The sequence below is a fragment of the Capricornis sumatraensis genome, chromosome 9 (genome assembly GCF_032405125.1).
Source record: "Capricornis sumatraensis isolate serow.1 chromosome 9, serow.2, whole genome shotgun sequence".
NCBI classification, from domain to species: domain Eukaryota; kingdom Metazoa; phylum Chordata; class Mammalia; order Artiodactyla; family Bovidae; genus Capricornis; species Capricornis sumatraensis.
Window position 1 is genome coordinate 92,241,867 of NC_091077.1, and position 22,161 is coordinate 92,264,027.

Consider the following 22,161-nt stretch of genomic DNA (forward strand, 5'->3'; position numbering starts at 1 on the left):
CTGGTTCTTTTAGATTATTGAAAGCAAAGTTCTTAAACTCACAGACCATTTTCCTTCATACAAAGAATAAGTATATCAAGCCCAGGTGCCACAACTACTGAGCCCACAGGCCACAGCTAAAGAGTCTGTCTGTGCACCACAGTGAAAGATCCCACATGCAGTAGCCAAGACTCATGCAGCCAAATAAATAAATAAATGAATATTTTTAGAAAGAAAAACAAAGACTATCATCACACTCACAGATAAATCTGGGTTCTAGTAATGACCCTGCAATTTGCTGTATGAACTTGGAGTAATAATTTTAAAACTTCTGAGCCTCAGCTTCCTTTTTGTGGTGAGGATTAATTAAATAACAATACAATGTATCCATAACATTACCCACTACTCTGTTCATGCTCAATAAATGGCAGTCATAATTTTCACAAGATTCTTTATAGCATGAGTTAGGCTGAGCGCTGAAGAATTGATGCGTTTGAACTGTGGTGTTGGAGAAGACTCTTGAGAGTCCCTTGGACTGCAAGGAGATCCAACCAGTCCATTCTGAAGGAGATCAGCCCTGGGATTTCTTTGGAAGCAATGATGCTAAAGCTGAAACTCCAGTACTTTGGCCACCTCATGCGAAGTGTTGACTCGTTGGGAAAGACTCTGATGCTGGGAGGGATTGGGGGCAGGAGGAAAAGGGGACGACAGAGGATGAGATGGCATCACTGACTTGATGGACGTGAGTCTGAGTGAACTCCGGGATTTGGTGATGGACAGGGAGGCCTGGCGTGCTGCGATTCATGGGGTCGCAAAGAGTCGGACACGACTGAGCGACTGAACTGAACTGAGCAGGCCAAACCTGTCCACCCCTGTTTTATAAATAAAGTTTTATTGGGCTACAATCACAATCATTAGTTTATGTTTTGTCTATGACTACATCTGAACTACAATGACAAAGTTGTGCAAAGTAACGACAAGAGTTAAAACAGAGACCATATGGCCCACAAAACCCAAAATATTTACTATCTGGCCTTTTACAGAAACAGTCTGCTGACTCCTACTTACAATAAATTTCACTAAAACTTCTAAAATAATATTATCACCTTGCAGACCATTAATAAACCATTAATAAAGCTTTCCTGGCTTTAATATACTCAAAACTTTGTAATTAAGTGCAGTGCATTCAATCTCACAAAGATAATGGCTCGTCTAATGGCTCTTTCATCTATCTTCAATAGTGAATGGATGTGGCTGGGAAAAGTCTGACAGGAATGGCTATACAAAATAACAAGCAAAATCTAACCCTTTGTAACAAACTGATAAGCTTAAGTATATTACTTGCACTTCTATATACTAGGCTTAATGAAAAAGATAGGAAGGCAGGATATTAGTTAGGCTCCCCGTTCACCCACCACTGACTTCATTTCCACTGGTCTCTGGAAGTACTAATTAATAAAATCTTTCTAGGAAAACAGTACCTTACAGCACTGTAGCATTCTTCCAAAGGTAAAACAGAACTGAAGTAGTGTTATCCAGTGGAGGCTATCCCTGAACAACTGCTTCCCATTCCAACTGAAGTGTTTATATTAATAAATGCAACTGGATACGCACCTAAGAATTCTCCTGATACCTTGCATCTCTACTTTCATTTGAAAAAATACTCCTCAAGGGAAGTGAGTCCACATTCTTTCCCTGCTCTCCATCCACTAAGAGTAATGACTTGCCATCACACTTAGAATAAAGTCCAAGGGCTTCACTGTGGTCCCGATCAGGCTGTACTGTGGCTCTGCCTAACTCTTAACCTCATTTCCTACCACTCTCCTCCTCTACCTACTGTGCTTCTTACTAACTCCTGAAGATATCAAACATAAGCCTCTGCACTTGAGTCATTCCACTTCCAGCTACACACTTCCGATATGTAACTGGTTTCGGAAACTCAGCTACATTTCCGATATGGGAAACTCATATGGTTTGTTTCTGAACTTTAGATTTCTGTTCAAGTATCGCCTCCACAGAGAAAACTTCCTTGACTGCCTTTTCTAAAGTAGGATACTATGTTATTCTCTACTCATTTTATCTGCTTTTTTTCCCACAGTAAATCAAATGTGTATTTACTCATCTGTTGTAATATATATATGTGTGATGAGGACCAAGATTTCATCTCAGTAACTATTTTATCCCCAGAGCCTAGAACACTGCCTGGCAACAGTGAATTATCACTGACAGGGAATCTACTGAATTAACTATGTAAAGGATTTGACTATTCAAGGAAAGCTTTCAGCAAATGCAACTGACAGTGGAATGAGAAGACCAGTAATAGTAATGATGGCCATGTGAATCTAGAATACTCACAGATGGAAAGCCTGAGCAAAATGGAGAAAAATCTCTTTTTATAATCCCATTCACTCCCTGTCATTTTCCTTCCTCTCACGTTTCCTCTAGCAATATTGCATGCTAAGTCGCTTCAGCCATGTCCAACTCTTCGTGATCCCATGGACTGTAGCCTTCCAGGCTCCTCCGTCCATGGGATTCTCCAGGCAAGAATACTGGAGTGGGTTGCCACGCCCTCCTCCAGGGGTCTCCCTGACCCAGGCACCGAACCCGTGTCTCTTATATCTCCTGCACTGGCAGGTGTGTTCCCTGCCCCTAGCGCTACCTGGGAAGCCCTTGTGCGCCCACTTTTGCCACCTCTCTTCCTCCTCCTCTTTTGCTTCCTCAGTCATAAATTGTTTTTCACTTGTATATTGCCTTCACAGAGTTTTTTCTTGTGAATCAGTGGCCTGAGTAAAAGAAAAGATCTCTAATGAGAAACTCTTAAGAGTATATTTGATATTCTTTAGATGCTAAGAACACCAACATCAGCATCAACATCAGTATCAGTACTGATGATCAGTATATTGATGATCAGTATCAGGTACTCAGCATCAATGCAACAGACTGAAAAAAAGAAACATGAAGCCAATCCCTTTCACCTCCTACATCAAGAATCCTGAATGCTTTGGGAATTCATCTGTTTAATTTTCTTCTCTTCCTTCTCCAGAACATATCTTTAAAACATAATCATCATTTTTAATTTTACTGAGGTATAACTGACATATATATAACTGCATATATTTAATGTATATATTTTGATGAGTTTGGACATATGTGCACACATCACCACAATTAAGGTACTACAAACCTATCTAGAATCTCCAAAAATTTCCTTGTATTCTTTTGTGCTTTTGTGCTGTTGTAAGAGCACGTAAAGAAAGTGAAAGTGAAAAACATGAGATGTATCTTTAACATTTTAAAGTACACACTATCATATTTTTAGCTATCGGCACTGTGCTGTACAACACACTCAACATATTTGACTTCTATCCTCAAATTGCTTTTAAAAACTCATGACACATCCACTAAAGTATGTTTGCTAAAATCCAAGGCCTAGCATTACCTTGTTTTATTAAGTTGACCCCGGTGCTGATTCAAGTTAAAATAAATGAAAACTGACAAGCAGTCTCATCAGACTCATAAATGATTGTGTACATGTGCCTCTTTTCAGCTCTCATCAAATGACACTGGGCTCGGTGTTCAACTTGACTCTTTGAAGGATCATTTCTAACACATTAGCAACAGCCAACATAATAACATATATTAATTTCAGTCAAATACCTCTCCAAATAGAATACCCCAGAACATCAACTTACTCATTTTAAATTCCTCCACAGGAGTCTACAGGAAGAACATGATCTCTGTAATCCAAAAGGAGTCTTGAGAAAGTAAACTGTAAAAAAAAAAAAAAAAATTTAGGAGGAATTCATAATGAAGTTCATGTTTTGCCCATTAATTTTAGATACCAAAGAAAAATCAAAGCGAGGAGAAATGTTTTTAATATCAAGCATATTTACAAGTGACAAGGCATTAAGATTTATAAACTAACATGATAACCTACTTAAAGCTAATCAATATATTCAACAACAAGATACCCTGTCTTAAATGATTTATTCCATTATTTTGGTAACTACGCTTAAATTAATTACAATTACAACTCTATATTCAAGACTTGAGAGAGAAAAAAGTTAACTATACAAATTAAAAATCAAAAGCCTAGAGTATTAATCTCCTCTACACATATCCCTGTTTCATCTCTCCAACTCTCCACACCCACACTCCCTGTCTCTGTCATTGTACACTCAAGCCCACACTATCAAGTCCAATAGGGTTAGTGTGAAGTTAGTGTAAAGTATGTATAGCTAGCAGTGTGACTTTATTATTTGTTTTGCTTAGTTCCAGGACTGAAGAATGCCAATTTCAATGCAAAAGGGTGATCATTTGTACATGTATATCTCTTCCCACTCCTCAATAAAGCTGTGCCTTCAGTGACATTCAAGAGTGCAAAATACAACAACTATTTGTATTTATCCGTATTAGTATCACAAAATATATTAACTTTGGAAGGGAAAGGTCCAAATTTAGGTTAGCAGCCTACTCTGGCTTAAAACAGAACATATCTCCCTAAGGCATCCCCCTTCTGAAATAATTCATTATCATAAAAGCTAAGTATTTACAGGACAAAAATCTGAAACAATAATAAGAGCAACAAAACATTCTGCTTTTCATTTCCACTAACTTGGTGTTAATGAAATGTGACACTGCTATTAGCATAGTATAATAAACATGAAAAGGTGTCCAATGTACAAAGACAATGTGAAAACTCCTTCCCTGGTGGTTCAGACAGTAAAGAACCCGCCTGCCAGTTCAGGAGAAGCAGGTTCGAGCCCTGGGTCAGGAAGATCCCTTGGAGAAGGGAATGGCTACCCACCCCAGTATTCTTGCCTGGAAATTCCAAGGACAGAGGAGCCTGGCGGGCTACAGTCCATGGGGGTCACAGAGAGTCAGACACAACAGAGCAACTAACACTAATGACAAAAGCAAAACAAAAATAGTTCTTTTCTTTTCGTATGCCCTTTGTGTTAGCTGAAAAGCATATGACCTTGTTATCTACATACTATAATAAAGATATAATATATATATAAAGATATATATAATAAAATTGGCTGCCAGTGCACCTAGAAGGAGGCTTCAAAAATAACCAAGTAAAATTATTTTTCCCAGGGCCCCATAAATGATACATCATACAGGACTCAGTTCTTACTTCTCTGTGTTAGAAGCTGTACTAAATGCAGTTAAACAAGAGAAAAATATCTAAATAACTCTCAGAAGTGGCATACATAGATATTAGATCTTTGTTGAAATCTCAAATCTTACATTATCCAATGGTTTAAATCACCTTTAAAACAGTATTAAAATTCTAAACTCATGTTGTGTTTATCTTTTTTTAAGTAGACAGATATTCCTAGCAACATGTTTGTATCTGATGTTACTCATATAAATAAAAGTATATAGTCATTTTAGGGATTAATAGAAAAACAGACATCTGCACAGAACATTTCCCTCATTAGATATTATCATGTTAGCACATTTTTCCTATTTTTTATTTTACTACAAAATAAAATGAGCTGATTTTTACCCTCAAGTTTCTCTATAATGTATACTGCCAATAATGCAAATATTTTAATTGCACATTAGAAGAATCTCATTTTCCTCTAAAAATCACTATAGCATTTAGCCCTGAAGAGACCTCATAATACATACAAAAAAATCAAGATATGACTATGGCACACTGGCATACCAGTTACCACTTAACAAATATTACTTTAATCATTACTTTTAAACTAAAAGCCATCTTTTTTAAAAATCTCAGGCAAGATCCCATTGGTCATTAGAATGTTATTTGGCCTCTTCCTAAATAAGTGCCAGATTGAATCAATTACACAAGAATCAATTAGCAAAAAACTATATACAAATCAACTGTCTTAACTACCAGCCAAACTGTATATTCAAAAAAGTAACTCTCTTCTGTCAGAATGTCACACTTGGGGTTCATGAGGGTATAAACTGATACCTTTCTAGAAAGCAATTTGGGATAACATTTATAAAATATTACTGTTTCTTCTCTTTGACCAGTAACTCTATTCCTAAGAATTAACCTAAAGAAATAATCAGAAATAAAGTTTATATATATATAAAGATGTGTATTCCAACATGACTTACTAGAGCAGGACAAAAAAATGCAAAGCTCAAAACAAAGCTTAGATTTAAAATAAATACCATACAGCCATTTAAATCACAATTATGAATAAAATGTTATGACTTAAAATTCTCAGCACACATACATAAACCATACCAAAATATTTATAGCAATTACCTGTGGTTGGCATCATTATAGGCTATTTTTATATACCTCTTTTGTATTTTCAGGAGCTAATAGTGCTATTCAAGAATATTTTAATATCCTATACTGAACTATTATAAACTAAGGGGTTTTGTTAGAAGCCATTTCAGACAGTCATAGAACATTTCACAAGCACAGAGAAGAAAAGACGGCTGGTCAAAAGTAGATGACTGTCATCAGCTAGCTTTTCCTCAAGCACCAGGAACATTGCTAATATCCATCAGTAATCAAATTAGTAGAGCACTCATGTTAACAATTTGTATTTCCATCTGAGGGTGAATTTATTTAACAGATAGCTGTTTTTCCCAGTAAAGACAGTTAGTGCAACAAACTTGCATGGGATAGGAACAAATATTTACTGAGTATGTTAACTGCTGCTGCTGCTAAGTCACTGTCGTGTCCAACTCTGTGCAACCCCATAGATGGCAGCCCACCAGGCTCCCCCATCCCTGGGATTCTCCAGGCAAGAGTACTGGAGTGGGGTGCCAGCGCCTTCTCCAATATGTTAACAGACATGATGTTAAATGCTTTTCTGTTGTTGTTGGTGTTCAGTTGCTAATTTATGTCTGATTCTTTGAGACCTCACAGACTATAGCCCGCCAGGCTCCTCTGTCCTCCACAATCTCCCGGAGTTTGCTCAAATTCATGTGCACTGAATTGGTGATGCTATCTAATCATCTCATCCTCTGCTGCTCTTTCTCCTTTTGCCTTCAATCCTTCCCAGCATCAGGTTCTTTTCCAGTGAGTTAGCTCTTCAAATCAGATAGCCAAAGTAATGGCGCTTCTACAGCAGCTCTTCCAATGAATATTCAGGACTGATTTTCTTTAGGATTGACTGATTTCATCTCTTTACTGTACAAGGGACTCTCAAGAGTCTTCTCCAGCACCACAATTTAGAAGCATCAATTCTTCGGCACTCACGCTTCCCTGGTGGTTCAGACAGTGAAGAATCAGCCTGCACTTTTGGACTCTGTGGGAGAGGGAGAGGGTGGGATGATTTGGGGAAACAGCATGGAAACTTGTATAATATCCTATAAGAAACGAATCGCCAGTCCAGGTTCAATACAGGATGCTTGAGGCTGGTGCTGGGATGACCCGGAGGGATGGTACGGGGAGGGATGTGGGAGGGAGGTTCAGGATGGGGAACACGTGCATGCCTGTGGTGGATTCATGCTGATGTGTGGCAGAACCAATAAAATATTGTGAAGTAACCAGCCTCCAATTAAAATAAATAAATTTAAATTAATTTTAAAAATAATAAGATATATATTTTTAAAGTTCTTACATATATTTTTAAATTAATCTGGATATGATTATTTTTCATACTATTTTAAATGTCATTTGTAAAGTATTTATTGTTTTTCAATTAGAATTCAATGCATTTTGGCAACTCTAACAATATTTCTTAATAACTTTATAATTTATTTGTAGATTATTTTGGATTTTCAACATGTATATCATACAATCTCTAATTACACATTTTCTGGATTAAAAAAAAAAAAGAATTAGCCTGCAATGCAGGAGACCTGGGTTCGATCCCCCTGGGTCGGGAAGAAACCCTGGAGAAGGGAATGTCTACCCACTCCAGTATTCTGGCCTGGAGAATTCCATGGACAGAGGAGCTTGGTGGGCTACAGTCCATGGGGTTGCAAAGAGTCAGACACCACTGAGTGACTTTCACTTTCATCCTTCTTTATGATTCAACTCTCACATCTGTACAAAACCATTGGAAAAACCAAAGCTTTACATATTTCAACACTTTACAGATTTCTTTTAATCCTTACAATACTGTAATGTAGGTATTATTATTTTTCAGAGGAGGGAACTGAGGCTCAGAGAGGTTAGGTAACTTATCTAAGTACACAAAGCTAGTAAATAGTGATACTAGAATTTGAACAAGCTTTTCCATATGCAGAACCTTCTAAAAATATCAGTGAAGCAAACAGTTAAACTGTAATGATGGGATTATTCATCCTGCATAAGGTAATGGCCTTGAAAATATTTCAATTGTAAAACAATAAGTAAATAATTTTTAAACAGCCAATAGCTAATTCACTGAACATTAATAATAAACAGACTCCACACAACCAAGAGAAAAGCAAATAAATGCTTCAAGTAATATTCAATAAGATAATGCCTAACATTAACTGTGTCTGGAAATTATAGGTGTTCAATAAATACAGTATTGAACCGAACTAATTGAGATTGGATGATAAAAACAAAAATAGAAACAAATATCTATCACTTTCCAAAAGCTATATGAAAACACTCAAGTTACAAAAAATTTAATTTATTAAATTATAATGCAATAGGGGCTTCCCTGGTGGTCCAGTGGTTAAGAATCTATCTTCTAAGGCAGGGGACATGGGTTCTATTCCTGCTTGGGGAACTAAGATCCCACAGGCCTCAGGGTAGCCAAGCCTACATGCTGCAACCACCAAGCCCATGCACTCTGGAGCCCGTGTGCCACAAGTAAGACCTGACACAGCCACAGATAAATAAATATTATAATATATAATTAATTTATGCCAGACGACTGTTTATCATTAGGTAGAAACGGAGAAGGGATTGTATATTACAGAGGAAACATAAATCCCACACACAATGATGCATGTAGCTCCTAATAAAATCAATACAACTTGATTAAGGATCTAGAAAGGAGATAAAGTAATTGAGAAAGTTTCTATTTTAACTCTTAAAATGTAACCACTAAAAATTTTAACCTCAATGCTACTTTCCTTTAAATGAAGCATTCTAGGGACTTCTAGAATATTCCTGTTTGGATAAAACTATTAAAAATCATAGCTTTTAATAATTTAAATAATTTGTTAAAATTCTGCTAACAAAGTCAGAGTTAAAAGGCTATGGTTTTGATTCACAAACACATGATGTGAATAGTTTTTGCCAATTTTTCACAATATATAAAACCTCTACCACTATACCATTAAGATAATTAAACTAAGTTAAGGCCCATGGGTTCTATAAACTTCCTAAGGTCAGAATTGTTGCTGGCAAAACACTGAGAGTCAGTTTTTCAAAAGCTAAAATAGACAAAGGAATTTAAATTGCTACAGATAATCAACGAGCAAATTTGGACTAAAATAACATAGTAAATGATGAAAGTGAAAGAGGAGAGTGAAAAAGTTGGCTTAAAGCTCAACATTCAGAAAACGAAGATCATGGCATCTGGTCCCATCACTTCATGGGAAATAGATGGGGAAACAGTAGAAACAGTGTCAGACTTTATTTTGGGGGGCTCCAAAATCACTGCAGATGGTGACTGCAAGCATTGAAATTATAAGACGCTTACTCCTTGGAAGGAAAGTTATGACCAACCTAGATAGCATACTGAAAAGCAGAGACATTACTTTGCCAACAAACGTCTGTCTAGTTAAAGCTATGGCTTTTCCAGTGGTCATGTATGGATGTGAGAGCTGGACTGTGAAGAAAGCTGAGTGCCAAAGAATTGACGCTTTTGAACTGTGGTGTTGGAGAAGACTCTTGAGAGTCCCTTGGACTGCAAGGAGATCCAACCAGTCCATTCTGAAGGAGATCAGCCCTGGGATTTCTTTGGAAGGAATGATGCTAAAGCTGAAACTCCAGTACTTTGACCATCTCATGCAAAGAGTTGACTCATTGGAAAAGACTCTGATGCTGGGAGGGGTTGGGGGCAGGAGGAGAAGGGGACGACAGAGGATGAGATGGCTGGGTGGCATCACCAACTCGGTGGACATGAGTCTGAGTTAACTCCGGGAGTTGGTGATGGACAGGGAGGCCTGGCGTGCCACGATTCATGGGGTCGCAAAGAGTCGGACACAACCGAGCGACTGAACTGAACTGAACATAAGTATACTTAAGCATATGTATATTTATATATTTATTTATACATTTATATATTTATGTGTTTATGTATATATCTATAAATATATATAAGAAAATATTTAGATCTATCTATATTTTTATATATTTATTTAATAATGCTATAGCACACTCTTAAAGACCCAAAATATACCCCTTTTAAGATAGAAAGGAATTAAGACTGGGTGTGTTGATATTCCTGGAAAGTAGACCTATCTTGGGCTTTCCAGGTGGTGCTAGTGACAAAGAACCCACCTGCCAATGCAGGAGACATAAGAGATGCAGGTTCAATCCCTGGGTTGGGAAGATCCCCTGGAGGAAGGCATGGCGACCCACTCCAGTATTCTTGCCTGGAGAATCCCATAGACAGAGGAGCCTGGTGGGCTATGGTCCACAGGGTCACAAACAGCTGGACATGACTGAAGCAACTTAGCACACACAGCACAGACCTTGCTCAGCCAACCTATCATGGATACTCAAGAAATTAACTAGCACCACCACCCAAAATCATTACCAACGGTTTAAGCTTAAATGAGACTAACTTATAAAAATGATATTAGTATGCTTTATGTCTTCTTTGTAAATAATTAAATGAATAAACAGAGCTAAAAGGTGGGTCCAAATTAGGATATTAGTATTATCTATGATTATTAAACAAAATAGAATTATAAATAAGATTAAAAGGATCAATAAAATCTGTTGAGTTAAAGCCATAAAATTAACTTCCACTAATGATCTAGTAATTATATTTTTCAGGCAATTTTTAAAATAATTGTATTTATTTATGGCTGTGCTGGGTCTTCGTTCCTGCCTGGGCTTTTCTCTCGTTGTGGCAAGTAGGTCTACTCTCTAGTTGCAGTGCTTCAGCTTCTCATTGTGGTGGCTTCTCTTGCCGAGCATGGGCCCTGGGGTGCACAGGCTTCAGGAGTGTGGCTCCCAGCCTCTGGAGCACAGGCTCAGTGGCTGTGGGGAGTGGGCTTCATTGCTCTATAGCATGTGAGATCTTCCCAGATCAAGGATCAAACCTGTGTCCCCTGCACTGGCAGGCGGATTCTTTACCACTAAGCCACCAAGGAAGTCCTTTTGTCAAACAATTTTTATGTAAAATTGTTCTTCAGATTGAATACTTGTACAAGATTTGTAAATACAGATAAAACTTTAAACAGTTCAGAGAGTAAAAGCGGTTAAAATAAGAATCATACAGTAATTTCTGAAAATGTGCTAATAACTTGTCACAGTGAGTCAGATGCTAAGGTTTTATCTTACTCATTGTTATATTCCCAGAACCAAGTATAGGCTCTGCAAAACTACAAGTCGTTAGTTATATCAAACTGAGGTTACATCCTTTAGCAAGTTTTGCCAGATTGTTTTTTAAGAAGTTAAGATTTCCCATCCTGAATATTTTAGTGCATGTATGAGTATGTGAATTTTTCTGGGAAGAGGATTAATATCTTTCATCAGAGATTCAAGTGACACCAAAAAGTTAAAAGCTACAGATCTAAACAAAATATGGACATGCTGAATGCAGGCTGTCACTGTCAAATAGAGGGTTTGTCACTGTCAAACACAGAGAGGTAAGGTAGCTCTAGAAACAGTTCAGAAGAGAACGATCAGCTCTGGAAGAAAAAGAATGGAGTTTTTTGGTAGCATTTTTTCATTTGTTTATTGCCCTTGTTCTTTTGCCTGTGTCGATCAATATTAGAAAATTACTACAATTCTTCATTTAATTCAGTTTCACAAATGTAATCACTGATATAGTTACAGTATAGCATACTTTAGAAAGGTACACTACTGTTATGAAGTTAAATGTACCTACAATAAGATGAACAAGTTGAGGTTACACATAATATTTTACTAGATAATTATTTTTAGAATCTCAAATTTAACTTATTAATATACTTTTTATTAATTTCTGTAACCCTTGCTTGCTATAACTGAGTAAAACAGTGACTAAACCTCACATGATAAAGTAAGCTGGATCTCCTATTAACTCTCTCTTTACATATAATTTAAAATCTTCTTTTAAAATTATAAGCATGCCTATTCTGTAGGTGAACCCCACACAGCCCTGCCCCACCAAGCTTATTCTATGTGCCAATCCTCATGCCAACTGTAACTAAAATGCTATAATTCCACATCATTACATTAAGCAAGAGTCAAGTTGCGGATTTTACACTGTCTGATTACTAAGATCACATTAGCTCACTACCAGTGGTTTAGTCACTGCATCAACTATTGGTATTAAATCTCTGGATGCAATGAAAGTTAACAATGCTATTTTTATGTCATGCAAAAAAAATTCATTCAGTCTGTTTTCCCTTTTTGATTACAGTTCATTTAAGGGAAAAATGTTGCTGTATGGCTTGACAATGTTTTATGTGTCTTCGGCTGACAGAACACACAAAACGTTTGAATAGGCCCATTTATTTGAGCAGACGTATTAAATAATACTTTAAATGTGAACATGCATGTCATAAATTTTGTAGTCTCTTTAAAGTAGGATAAATCTGGTATTTAAAATAGTCTTTGTTCAAAGCCATTTTTTTTTCTAACAGTCATAAAGGGACTCTGATTTGTGCTGCATGAACAATGCCAGCATCATCATTTTAATGTTATCCATATGGGCTTCTAATAATAGATAAGAGTCTACATTTGTATTATATGTCTTAGAGACATTTAAAATCTAGATAAGGAAAGGCTGATTTCATTGGCCCCATAGTTAAAGGAAAGCAGACCCTAATTAAAAGAATTCTGTTCTGAATTAACTAGTTTGACATGTGCTAATTGACAGTTCCTGTGAAATGGTTCTAATTAAAGTCAATATGTCTTTTTCAATTAAAAGGAAATTAAGAATATACTAATATACATTAACAACTTAATCTGCCTTCAATATCCCATACATCAGCTGCTTTTTTCCCCCCTAACGTTATTGAAGAGCCATCTGACATGAATCATCTACTGTTTGCTTATGGTATCTCATTATTACTTCACACGAGCACAAGAGTAGTGTATGTCCCCTTGAGGAAGAGGATAACCTGCACATGCTTTAATTTTAAGATCTCCCAACTCTTAGTTCATTAAAAGTAAACCCACCTTTTTGAATTTAAAAAATGGACACTCTTAGTAAGAATCTTGGCTAACTGAAAACAAAGACAAGTGTTCTCAATTAGTTGGTCTTTTACTATAGGCCTTAGAGGTAATTGCATTCTGCTGGAAAGAAGGCTGGACTGTTTTCATCATTTGGCTTGATTCAATGCAAAGCTTGATCTGAGCAACATACAACAGAAAACATCTTTCAAATTAGGTTCTGTTTCCCAAGTGAAACTTCAGGGAAATCTCAGGTGGGAATACTTCACATTGTATATGTAACAGAAAAATAGAAAGCAAGATCGCTCAAATGCCAGAACTAACAGAAGGCCCATCATATTCACTGAAAATGTAGCATTAGAGAAACTGTTTATAGAAACATAATTAAATATTCAAATGTGCATTACCAAAGCTATGGTATTGGCACTGTTAATACTAGAGAAAGTAATATTAAACTCAAGCATCAATATAAATGAACACTGTATTAACATCACATAGAGAACTATGGAAAAGATTAAAACTATTTGTTTCTTAATAGATAATTATAATTTAGATATTTTAAGTATAATAAAATATTTTTAAAGAAATTTTTTATACTATCAAGATACTATGTTCAGTCCTTTCACATGATATAGCTAATATTTTGATAGGCATTTTTTTATAACCCTCTTTTTTTAGCATTTAAAATTCAACCACAGCAAACTATTTCACCCAAGTTTACCAAAATTAGTTATGCATGTTTAGTACAGATCAAAAAGAAGGGAAACAAGTCATTTCCATTTTTATTTACTTACATTATTAAAAATTAAGTTTGCTAATACCTATAGCACTAAGTATGTGTATAAGAGCTGGAGAGACAGTCAGCCTGCCAGTCAACCCAAGATCTCTTATTGAAAATATTTTTTCCTAATATACTCTATTATTCTCTTCTGAGTAGTTACCAAAAACTTTGATGAGCATCACCATTTGTGGGATTCAGCAGCTGAAGTCTAGCGAATTTTCAGAATAAGTAAGTACATATTAACCCATGTTCAAAAAAGTACCTCCTTACATTATAACCAGATTTGAAAGTCCAAAAGCAATGCCACTTATCACCACATACCAAGCCTCTGGTTTGATTTTCAGTCCTAGCATCCTGCTCCTCAAGCTGGTATAGACTAGAAAGGCTGCAGTGACATCATGTTCCCAGCATCCTGAAATGGGAGAGAAGCCAAGGCAGCACCTTTTCTGCCCAATTAAAGAGCATTGTCTGCAACAGGCCTCCACAACACAAGGCCTCACACAGCCATGAAGCAGTTGTTCATGACTCACCCACAGATTTGAGAAAGGGGAGCAAGTAGAAAGACAGACAATATGGCACCCATGTCAGCAGCAAGAGATAAGGCTGCCCCACAGACTCTACATCTCAGTTCACATGTTATAGTGACAATACTCCACATCTAAATTCACAATGGAAATCAATGTCATCTGTCAAGGCTTCCAACAAAGGCTTTCATTCACAGTATTGATGCTAGGCTAGAATAAAAATTTCTTTAAAGGGAGGAGCTATATGGAACTGATACTAGGAAAACTCTGTAGCATTCATTTGACAGTTTATACTTTTTGAGCAAGTGATATTTATTGATGATTCTCATGGCTTATTTTCTCTGTATGAACTTGTTTTCATCTTTTCCCTTGCTCCTGTCGTTTAATTACCAATGGGTGACAATAAAATGTATTGCTCAAACTGGAACACTTTTAAGAATGACCATGGAAGGGAGTGATATTATGGAAGATCACAGAGTACAAAGCTCTAGAGTCAGCCCCTTCACCAAAACAACTATTGAGCTGCAAGAATTGCTAGAATTTAGAACTCTGGGGTCTAATTGAACACATGGAGCATCCAGGGAAGTGCTTGACAAACAAAGCAGCCAGCCAATTTTCATGAACTGCAACATCATGCATAAGCAGCAATAATCCTCCACTCCTGATTCAATCTTTTGGCACCAAGGCAAGATCTTCTCCTTCAAATAACCAGAGTTCTGTGTTTTGTGACCTGGCGGGTCGCTAAGTGGCCAGCACAGAGGCTGGCTATTAATTCAAGCTTAATGGTTTGAACTGCTTCCCTGGCACCATGGAATTTAAACAGACAGAATTCCTTTTACTTTTTTTTTAACTCTTATTGTATCCAGACATTTAAGGAAATTTCTGTCAAGTCACTAGCTGACCACAGAGATAACAGAACATAGACTTCAGTGACCACACAAGACAAGGAATATAAGCTTTAAAAAAAAAAAAAGTAGAAAAGTCACTAAACAAATGAACAACTGCAGACTTCATCATATAATAATAGTCTTTGGTGTAGGAGAACCAGATTTTCAGAATTACAATGTTCAAAATGTCCAGATCACAACAAGATAATTACAAAGCACACAAAGAAGTAGTAGGAAAGCGTCACTCATTCACAGGACATAAAAAGTGAGAAAGAAATTGATGGAAACCATCCTGAGGAAGTCCAGGCATTAACTTACAAGACTGAGACTTGACAGTTACTGCTTTAAATATGCTAAAAGAGCTAAAGAAAATCATAGACAAAGAAGTAAAAGAAACTAAATTATTTTTAAAACTCAAAGTAGAAATTTGGTAATTGAAAAGTATTACAGGTAAAATTTAAATATTCACAAGACACATTCAACAACAGATTCAAGAAGGAGTCAACTGCCCAGTGTGAGGAGTAGAAAGAAAAACAGGAAAAATAAACAAGGCTTCAGAGACTTAGGGGATATACCATCAAACATATCAATATATATATTATGAGAGTCCCAGAAGGAGAAAAGCAAGGAAAAAAGGCAGAAAAAAATATTGGCAATACTATCCAAAAACTTCCTAAACTCTATGAAATACATAAATATATACATCCAAGAACCTCAACTGGATAAGAGAATGGCAACCCACTCCAGTATCCTTGCAGGAGAATCCCACGGACAGAGGAGACGGGCAGGCTACAGGGCATGGGGTTGCAAAGAGTCAGACACGACTGAAGCGACTGAGCACAAGAACCTCAACAAACTCCAAGCAGGACAAACTCAAAGAAATCCACATCATGATATATTATTCTCAAACTGCTAAAAGACAAAGATGGAGAGAAACTTGAAAGCAGCAGGAGAAAAGCGATTGATCACATCAGTGGCTGCTCAAATGGCTTCTCTAAAAGATTAACAGTGTATTTCCCATCAAAAATCATGGAGACTAAATGGCAGTAGAACAATATATTTAAAGATTGAAAGGAAAAACATGTCAACCAGGAATTCTGCATTCAGCAAAACAACCCTTCAAATATAAAGAAGAAATTATGACATTCTTAGCTAAATGGAAGATAAGGGAATTCATTACTAGTTATCTGCTCTATGAGAAATGCTAAAGGAAGTCCTTCAGGTTGAAATAAAAGGATACTAGACAGTAACTTAAAGCTACACAAAGAGATAAAGAACAATGAGAAAGGTAACTACACAGATAAATATAAAACCTAATAATGCTATATTTTTGCTATGTAACTTCTCTTTTTTATTTCCTATTTCATTTAATCAACAAATGTATAAAACAATAATCATAAATCTATATTAATGGACACACAATGCATAAAGACACAATCTATGACAGTAAGAACATAAAGGGGAAGATGGAGCCAGTTAGGAGTAGAGTCAACGTATGCTACTGAAGCTAACTTGGCATCAATTCAAACTAGAGTTTTATAAATTTAGGATGTTAACTGTAATTCCCATGGTAACCACTAATACCTAAAAATACATGTAAAAAGAAATGGAAAGGGAAATGATATACAGGAAAAAAATCAATCAAACACAGAATAAGTCAGTATTAGAGAAGCTGAGGAATAACAAAAAATAATACAAAAAACAAATAGCAAAACTGCATATATAAATCCTTCATTGTCAGTAATTACTTTAAAGGTGAATGAGTTAAGCTTGTCAATTAAAAGACAGATATTGGCAGAATATTTTTTTAAAAAACATAATACAGCTATATGCAGCTTTTAAGAGATGCATTTGAGACCCAAAGACACAGATAGGTTAACAGTCAAGGGATGGAAAAAGAAACTCCATGCAAACAGCAACCAAAAGGAAGTCTGGCTACCTATATCAGACAAAATTCATTTTTATAAACAGTAACCAAAAGGAAATCTGGCTACCTTTATTAATATCAGACAAAACTGATTTTACATACAAAACTGTTGCAAGAGACAAAGAAAGACATTTTACAGTGAAGGATCAATGCACTAAGAAGATATAACAATTATATATATATATATCAAACAATACAGCCTCAAAATGTATGAAGCAAGCAGTGACATAACTGAAGGAAGAAATAGTCTCCAATAATAGTTGGAAACTTCAAAAGCCCACTTTCAATAATGCAGAGGACGTGTAGACAGAAAATCACTAATAAAAGACTTGAATAACATTATAAATCAACTACATCTGACAGACCAACATAGAACATGCCACCTAACAATGGCAAAACATATATTCTTCTCACCTGCATATAGAACATTCTCCAGAATAGACCATATGTTAGGTCATACAAGAATTCTCAAACTTCAAAATACCCAAAATCATACAATGAGTGATTACAATGGAATCAACCACAAGGGAACAAACCTAGATATCAATAACAAAAGAAAAACTGGAAAACTCTAAATAACATTCTTAAGCAATATAAGATCAGGGAAAGAATACCAAGGAAATTAGAAAATACTTTGATATAAAAAACACAATACACCAAAAACTTAAAGGATACAGCACAATCACTGCTCCAAGGGAAGTTTGTAGCTATAAACACCTACACTAAAAAAAAGATTTCAAATAAACAACCCAACTTCACACTCTAAGGAACCAGAAAAGAAGCAGAAACTAAACACAAAGCCATTAGAAAGAAAGAAATAATAGGGATTACAGCAGAGAGAAACAAAATAGAGTATCCAAAAAAGCAACAGAGAGAATCAATGAAACCAAAGCTTGTTTCTTTGAAAAAAAAAAAAAAAATCAACAAAAATTACAAACCTTTAACAAGATTAAGAAAAAAGGAAGATGCAAATAACTACCTCTGACCTCACAGAAATCAAAAGGATTATAAGAAAATACTATGAATAGACTTATACCAACATGTTAGTCAATCTAGATGAAATGGACAAATTCCTTGGAAAATGCAAGTTATCAAAAGAGAAGGAAATCTTTTTTTCCTCACCATGTGGCTACAGGATCTTAGCTCCCTGATCAGGGATGGACCCCATGCCTGCTGCATTGGGAGTGCAGAGTCTTAACCGCTGGACCACCAGGGAAGTCCCAAGAGTAGAAAACCTTAACAGACTTATAACAAGAGAAGAGACTGGATCAGTTAATAAAAATCTCCCCAAAAAGAAAAGTCAGGACCATATGACTTCAGTGGTGGGTTCTATCAAATATTTAAAGAAGAATTAACATGATTCCTTCTCAAACTCTTCCAAAACACTGACAAAGCTAGCACATTTTATGAGGTCAGTAATACCAAAGATAATAATAACTAATACCAAAGATATCATAAGAAAACCACAGATAAACATGTCTTATGAATAAACACACAAAATTCCTCAACAAAACACTAGCAAACCAAATCTAAAAGCATATTAAAGAAAATTATACACCATCACCAAATGGGATTTAAGTCAGGAATTCCATCGAGGTTGAACTTCTGAAAATCAATCAATGTAGTACAAGTCAAAACTGCTTTTATTCAAGTAATTCTACTATTATTCCCTTCTCTTTTTACTTTATCTCCTTGAGTATTCTGAAATAGGCATTCTCTTTCAATATATGCATTATGGAAACTGTTTGCCCTGCTAAACAGATAAACATGTTTTCTACATTTATTTGTTCATGGGTTGAAAACAAAAAAAACATAAGGTGTTTTTAATGTCTTTCTAGCTTTGCCATTTAAATACTTGATCCCAGGCAGTCTTAATTTACATATAATGATTTTTTTGTTACTTTTCTCTTGTTGTTCTTGTTAATTGAATATTCATCTTTGGTATCTCAAAGAATAACAACTTTTCAACTAATTCTGATCCCTCTAAAGGAGTCAAAATATATGGGTACATGAAAAAAAGATGACTGTCTCTTCCTTACCAGCAAAAGAAAGATACCTTATATGCAGGTACAAAGGTTACTAAGTGTTTGCTATAGTTAGCTTCCTTTTTACCATGGATACACATACCTGCATTAAATGGTGCCAATTCTCAATAAGGCAACTTACATACAAAGAAAACTACATGAGAAGAAACTCAATGACTCTGAATACTCTGCCTAAATGATGAGACTTCTAAGATGTAGCACTTAAATTTTTGTAATACATTTATTATCTTTTTAAAGATATAATTCTTCTACACTGCTTCAGTGATTAGTAGCTGCTTTATCTAGTCATTCCTGTAGACTGTGATAAATGTCAAATAGCTCAAAGCCCAGTTTTCTGATATAGTTTCTATTAATGCAATGTGTAGAATGTGCATGAAGAAGACCGAAAAGCAGGAAATTACTAGGATAGCATTGGAGATATTATGCTATGTTTGTTAAAGTTGCCGTGTGAAAGGCAAACCTTTCCATTCCCCTCATCACCAGAACTGTGATTACAACTCCAGCTACCTGAAACCAAATATAAGGCTGTGTTCTCTTCACTCAGCTGTCAATCTTTCAACTAGTTGGTTTACAGTTTCTGAAAAAAGACATGCTCCTGTTTTAAACATGTGGATAAAAGACTGGCTTTTCCATATGCAATCAGACGAAACATTTAGTTTTTTTCTCTTAACTCCACATCACTGTGGAACAGTGACAACTACAGAACCTTGGGTTGTTACTTTATTGAACTCCATTTTCTCTTATTAATTAACGTGTTTTATTGTCTCCACCTAAATTTGTTTTTCAATGTATATACTAATTTCAAGTAAAATTAATGTAATACATATTCATAAAAGTTGATATAACTTTGACACAGATGACATCGATGACACGGATGACACAGATGAATATATAAAGAAAATGACGGTGAATGTCATAGCCTGAAGTATGAAAAAAGTCAATATTAAGATTCTCACCAAGTTTCTCACATTCTTCATGTCTTCATAAATATGCCAGTAAATGTCAGTTAGACATTTACTGACATCAGTAAACCTCTATGACCTCAATTAAGGGTCAATTAGAAAACATTTCATTTTTAACTTTGCTGATCACCACACAAGTTTAAATAGCATTACACTGGATTTTCTAAGTATTCTTTTAAAAAATAACTGAAGTATGATGCTTCAAACTTTCTTTAAAAATAAGCCTTATAACACAAAAGAAAACCATAGTATTAATAGTATTAATATCTTTTAGGGTACATTAGAGTTGTTACTGAGTGCAAGCTTATTCTGCTCACCGCAAGATAAATCAATGAATCCCAGATGAAGTGTTGGGACTAGAAAGGAAGCCCACTGACCAAGAAGATGGCAAGCTAGTGCCTCAAAATAACCATCTTGTCAGGGCCTAGATGTCAGATTCTTTTAAGGATTGGAAATGGGGGGAAATGAGGAAACAAAGTAAAAAGACTATTTAATTTCTGCAAAATTATCTCCTAGAATGGCAAGCCTCAGAGAGGGGGATGTGTCTGTTTTACTTCCTTACAGTCATTTCATGGGTGGTGTAAAATGGAATATCTCCTGCCATATCAACAAACAAAGATGTCACATCTTTATGTGATTTCTACCTCCCCAAATGTGAATTTCTGGGGCCCTGGGCTTTATTTGCCACACAAAGGACTCAAGAATGTCACAGTCCTTCACAGATGGGTGGGGTCAGGTTATCACCCTTAGGCCATATGTATGCTTATAATAACAAAAAGGGTTAAAGTCACAGAAGCAAATCCAGTGTAAATTCAAAATTAACCCTTTCTGGTTACAGAGTCACTTTAAGTAGTCTAAAGGAAGATTTAATTGTATTTCTTCCACTGTTTTTCTCTTGGGTTAAAATGTTGTATGTAACATAAGATAAAAGCTAACAAAAATAAGTAGCAAAAAAATTACTATTATTTTTATCACTTAAGAAACTCAAAAATGAGATTGAAGAGGTACAAGATGATGTTTAAGGAAGACCCTAAGTTCACCTCCCATGGACCATCAAATCCATACCCACATATAGAGCAATTCCTCTTGGAAAAGACTATAGGCTGACTGAACAACCTCTGCACATAGAAGGACCACATAGAAATGAGCAGGAAAGACAGAAACACAGAATCCATGGGAACCCCATTCCTGACACAGCAATTTGCAGAAGGGAGGGTAATTACTTAGGGCCCTAAGCGTAGAATCATACACCCTGGGAGACAGTGAAAAAAAAAATAGCAGTTTTAAAGGGCACCCAGAGTGCACAGGAAGAAATTCATTGACTAATCCTAGAGCTTCTGCAGAATGGAAAGAGAACTGCTGGAGCTTTCTCTGAGATCAAAGGATCAGTGAGAGCCATCATTTAGTCTCCCTAAGACTCTTGTGCCCACACCTGATCCAGGCTCCAGCTGCACCAAGAAACCTTTGGCCTAGAAACTGCCCCCAGCCAGGGTATACTTCAGACCCAACTGCCCTACCAATATGATCTTCGGCACAGCACTCCCCAAGGAATAACCCCAACCTAAGCCTGCTGTGATTCATGGGGTCGCAAAGAGTCGGACACGACTGAGCGACTGAACTGAACTGAACTGAAGCCTGCTCCAGCCCCAGCTGCCATAGCAAATCAGCTTCAGAGGCAGTGCTCCCCAGGGCCTGCCCTTGGCCACTCGCTCCAGCAAGCTTGCCAAAGCCATCAGGTTCTAGTCTACTCTAAACTGGGGGCACTGCCAGACAGGGCCACTCCTTCAAGACCAGGAGAAGCTGTTTCACCTAATTCAGAGAAACAAAGTTT

General features: G+C 36.2%; 1 long non-coding RNA gene across 1 annotated transcript in view; it reads right to left on the reverse strand.

Annotated features, from left to right (window-relative positions):
* The window catches only part of LOC138085211 (uncharacterized), a 124,414-nt gene that overhangs the window by 34,553 nt on the left and 67,700 nt on the right, over nucleotides 1-22,161 (reverse strand). Inside the window, exon 2 of the long non-coding RNA XR_011145362.1 lies at nucleotides 3,672-3,748. This is a non-coding gene — a long non-coding RNA (uncharacterized lncRNA). The remainder of the gene's footprint in view (nucleotides 1-3,671; nucleotides 3,749-22,161) is intronic.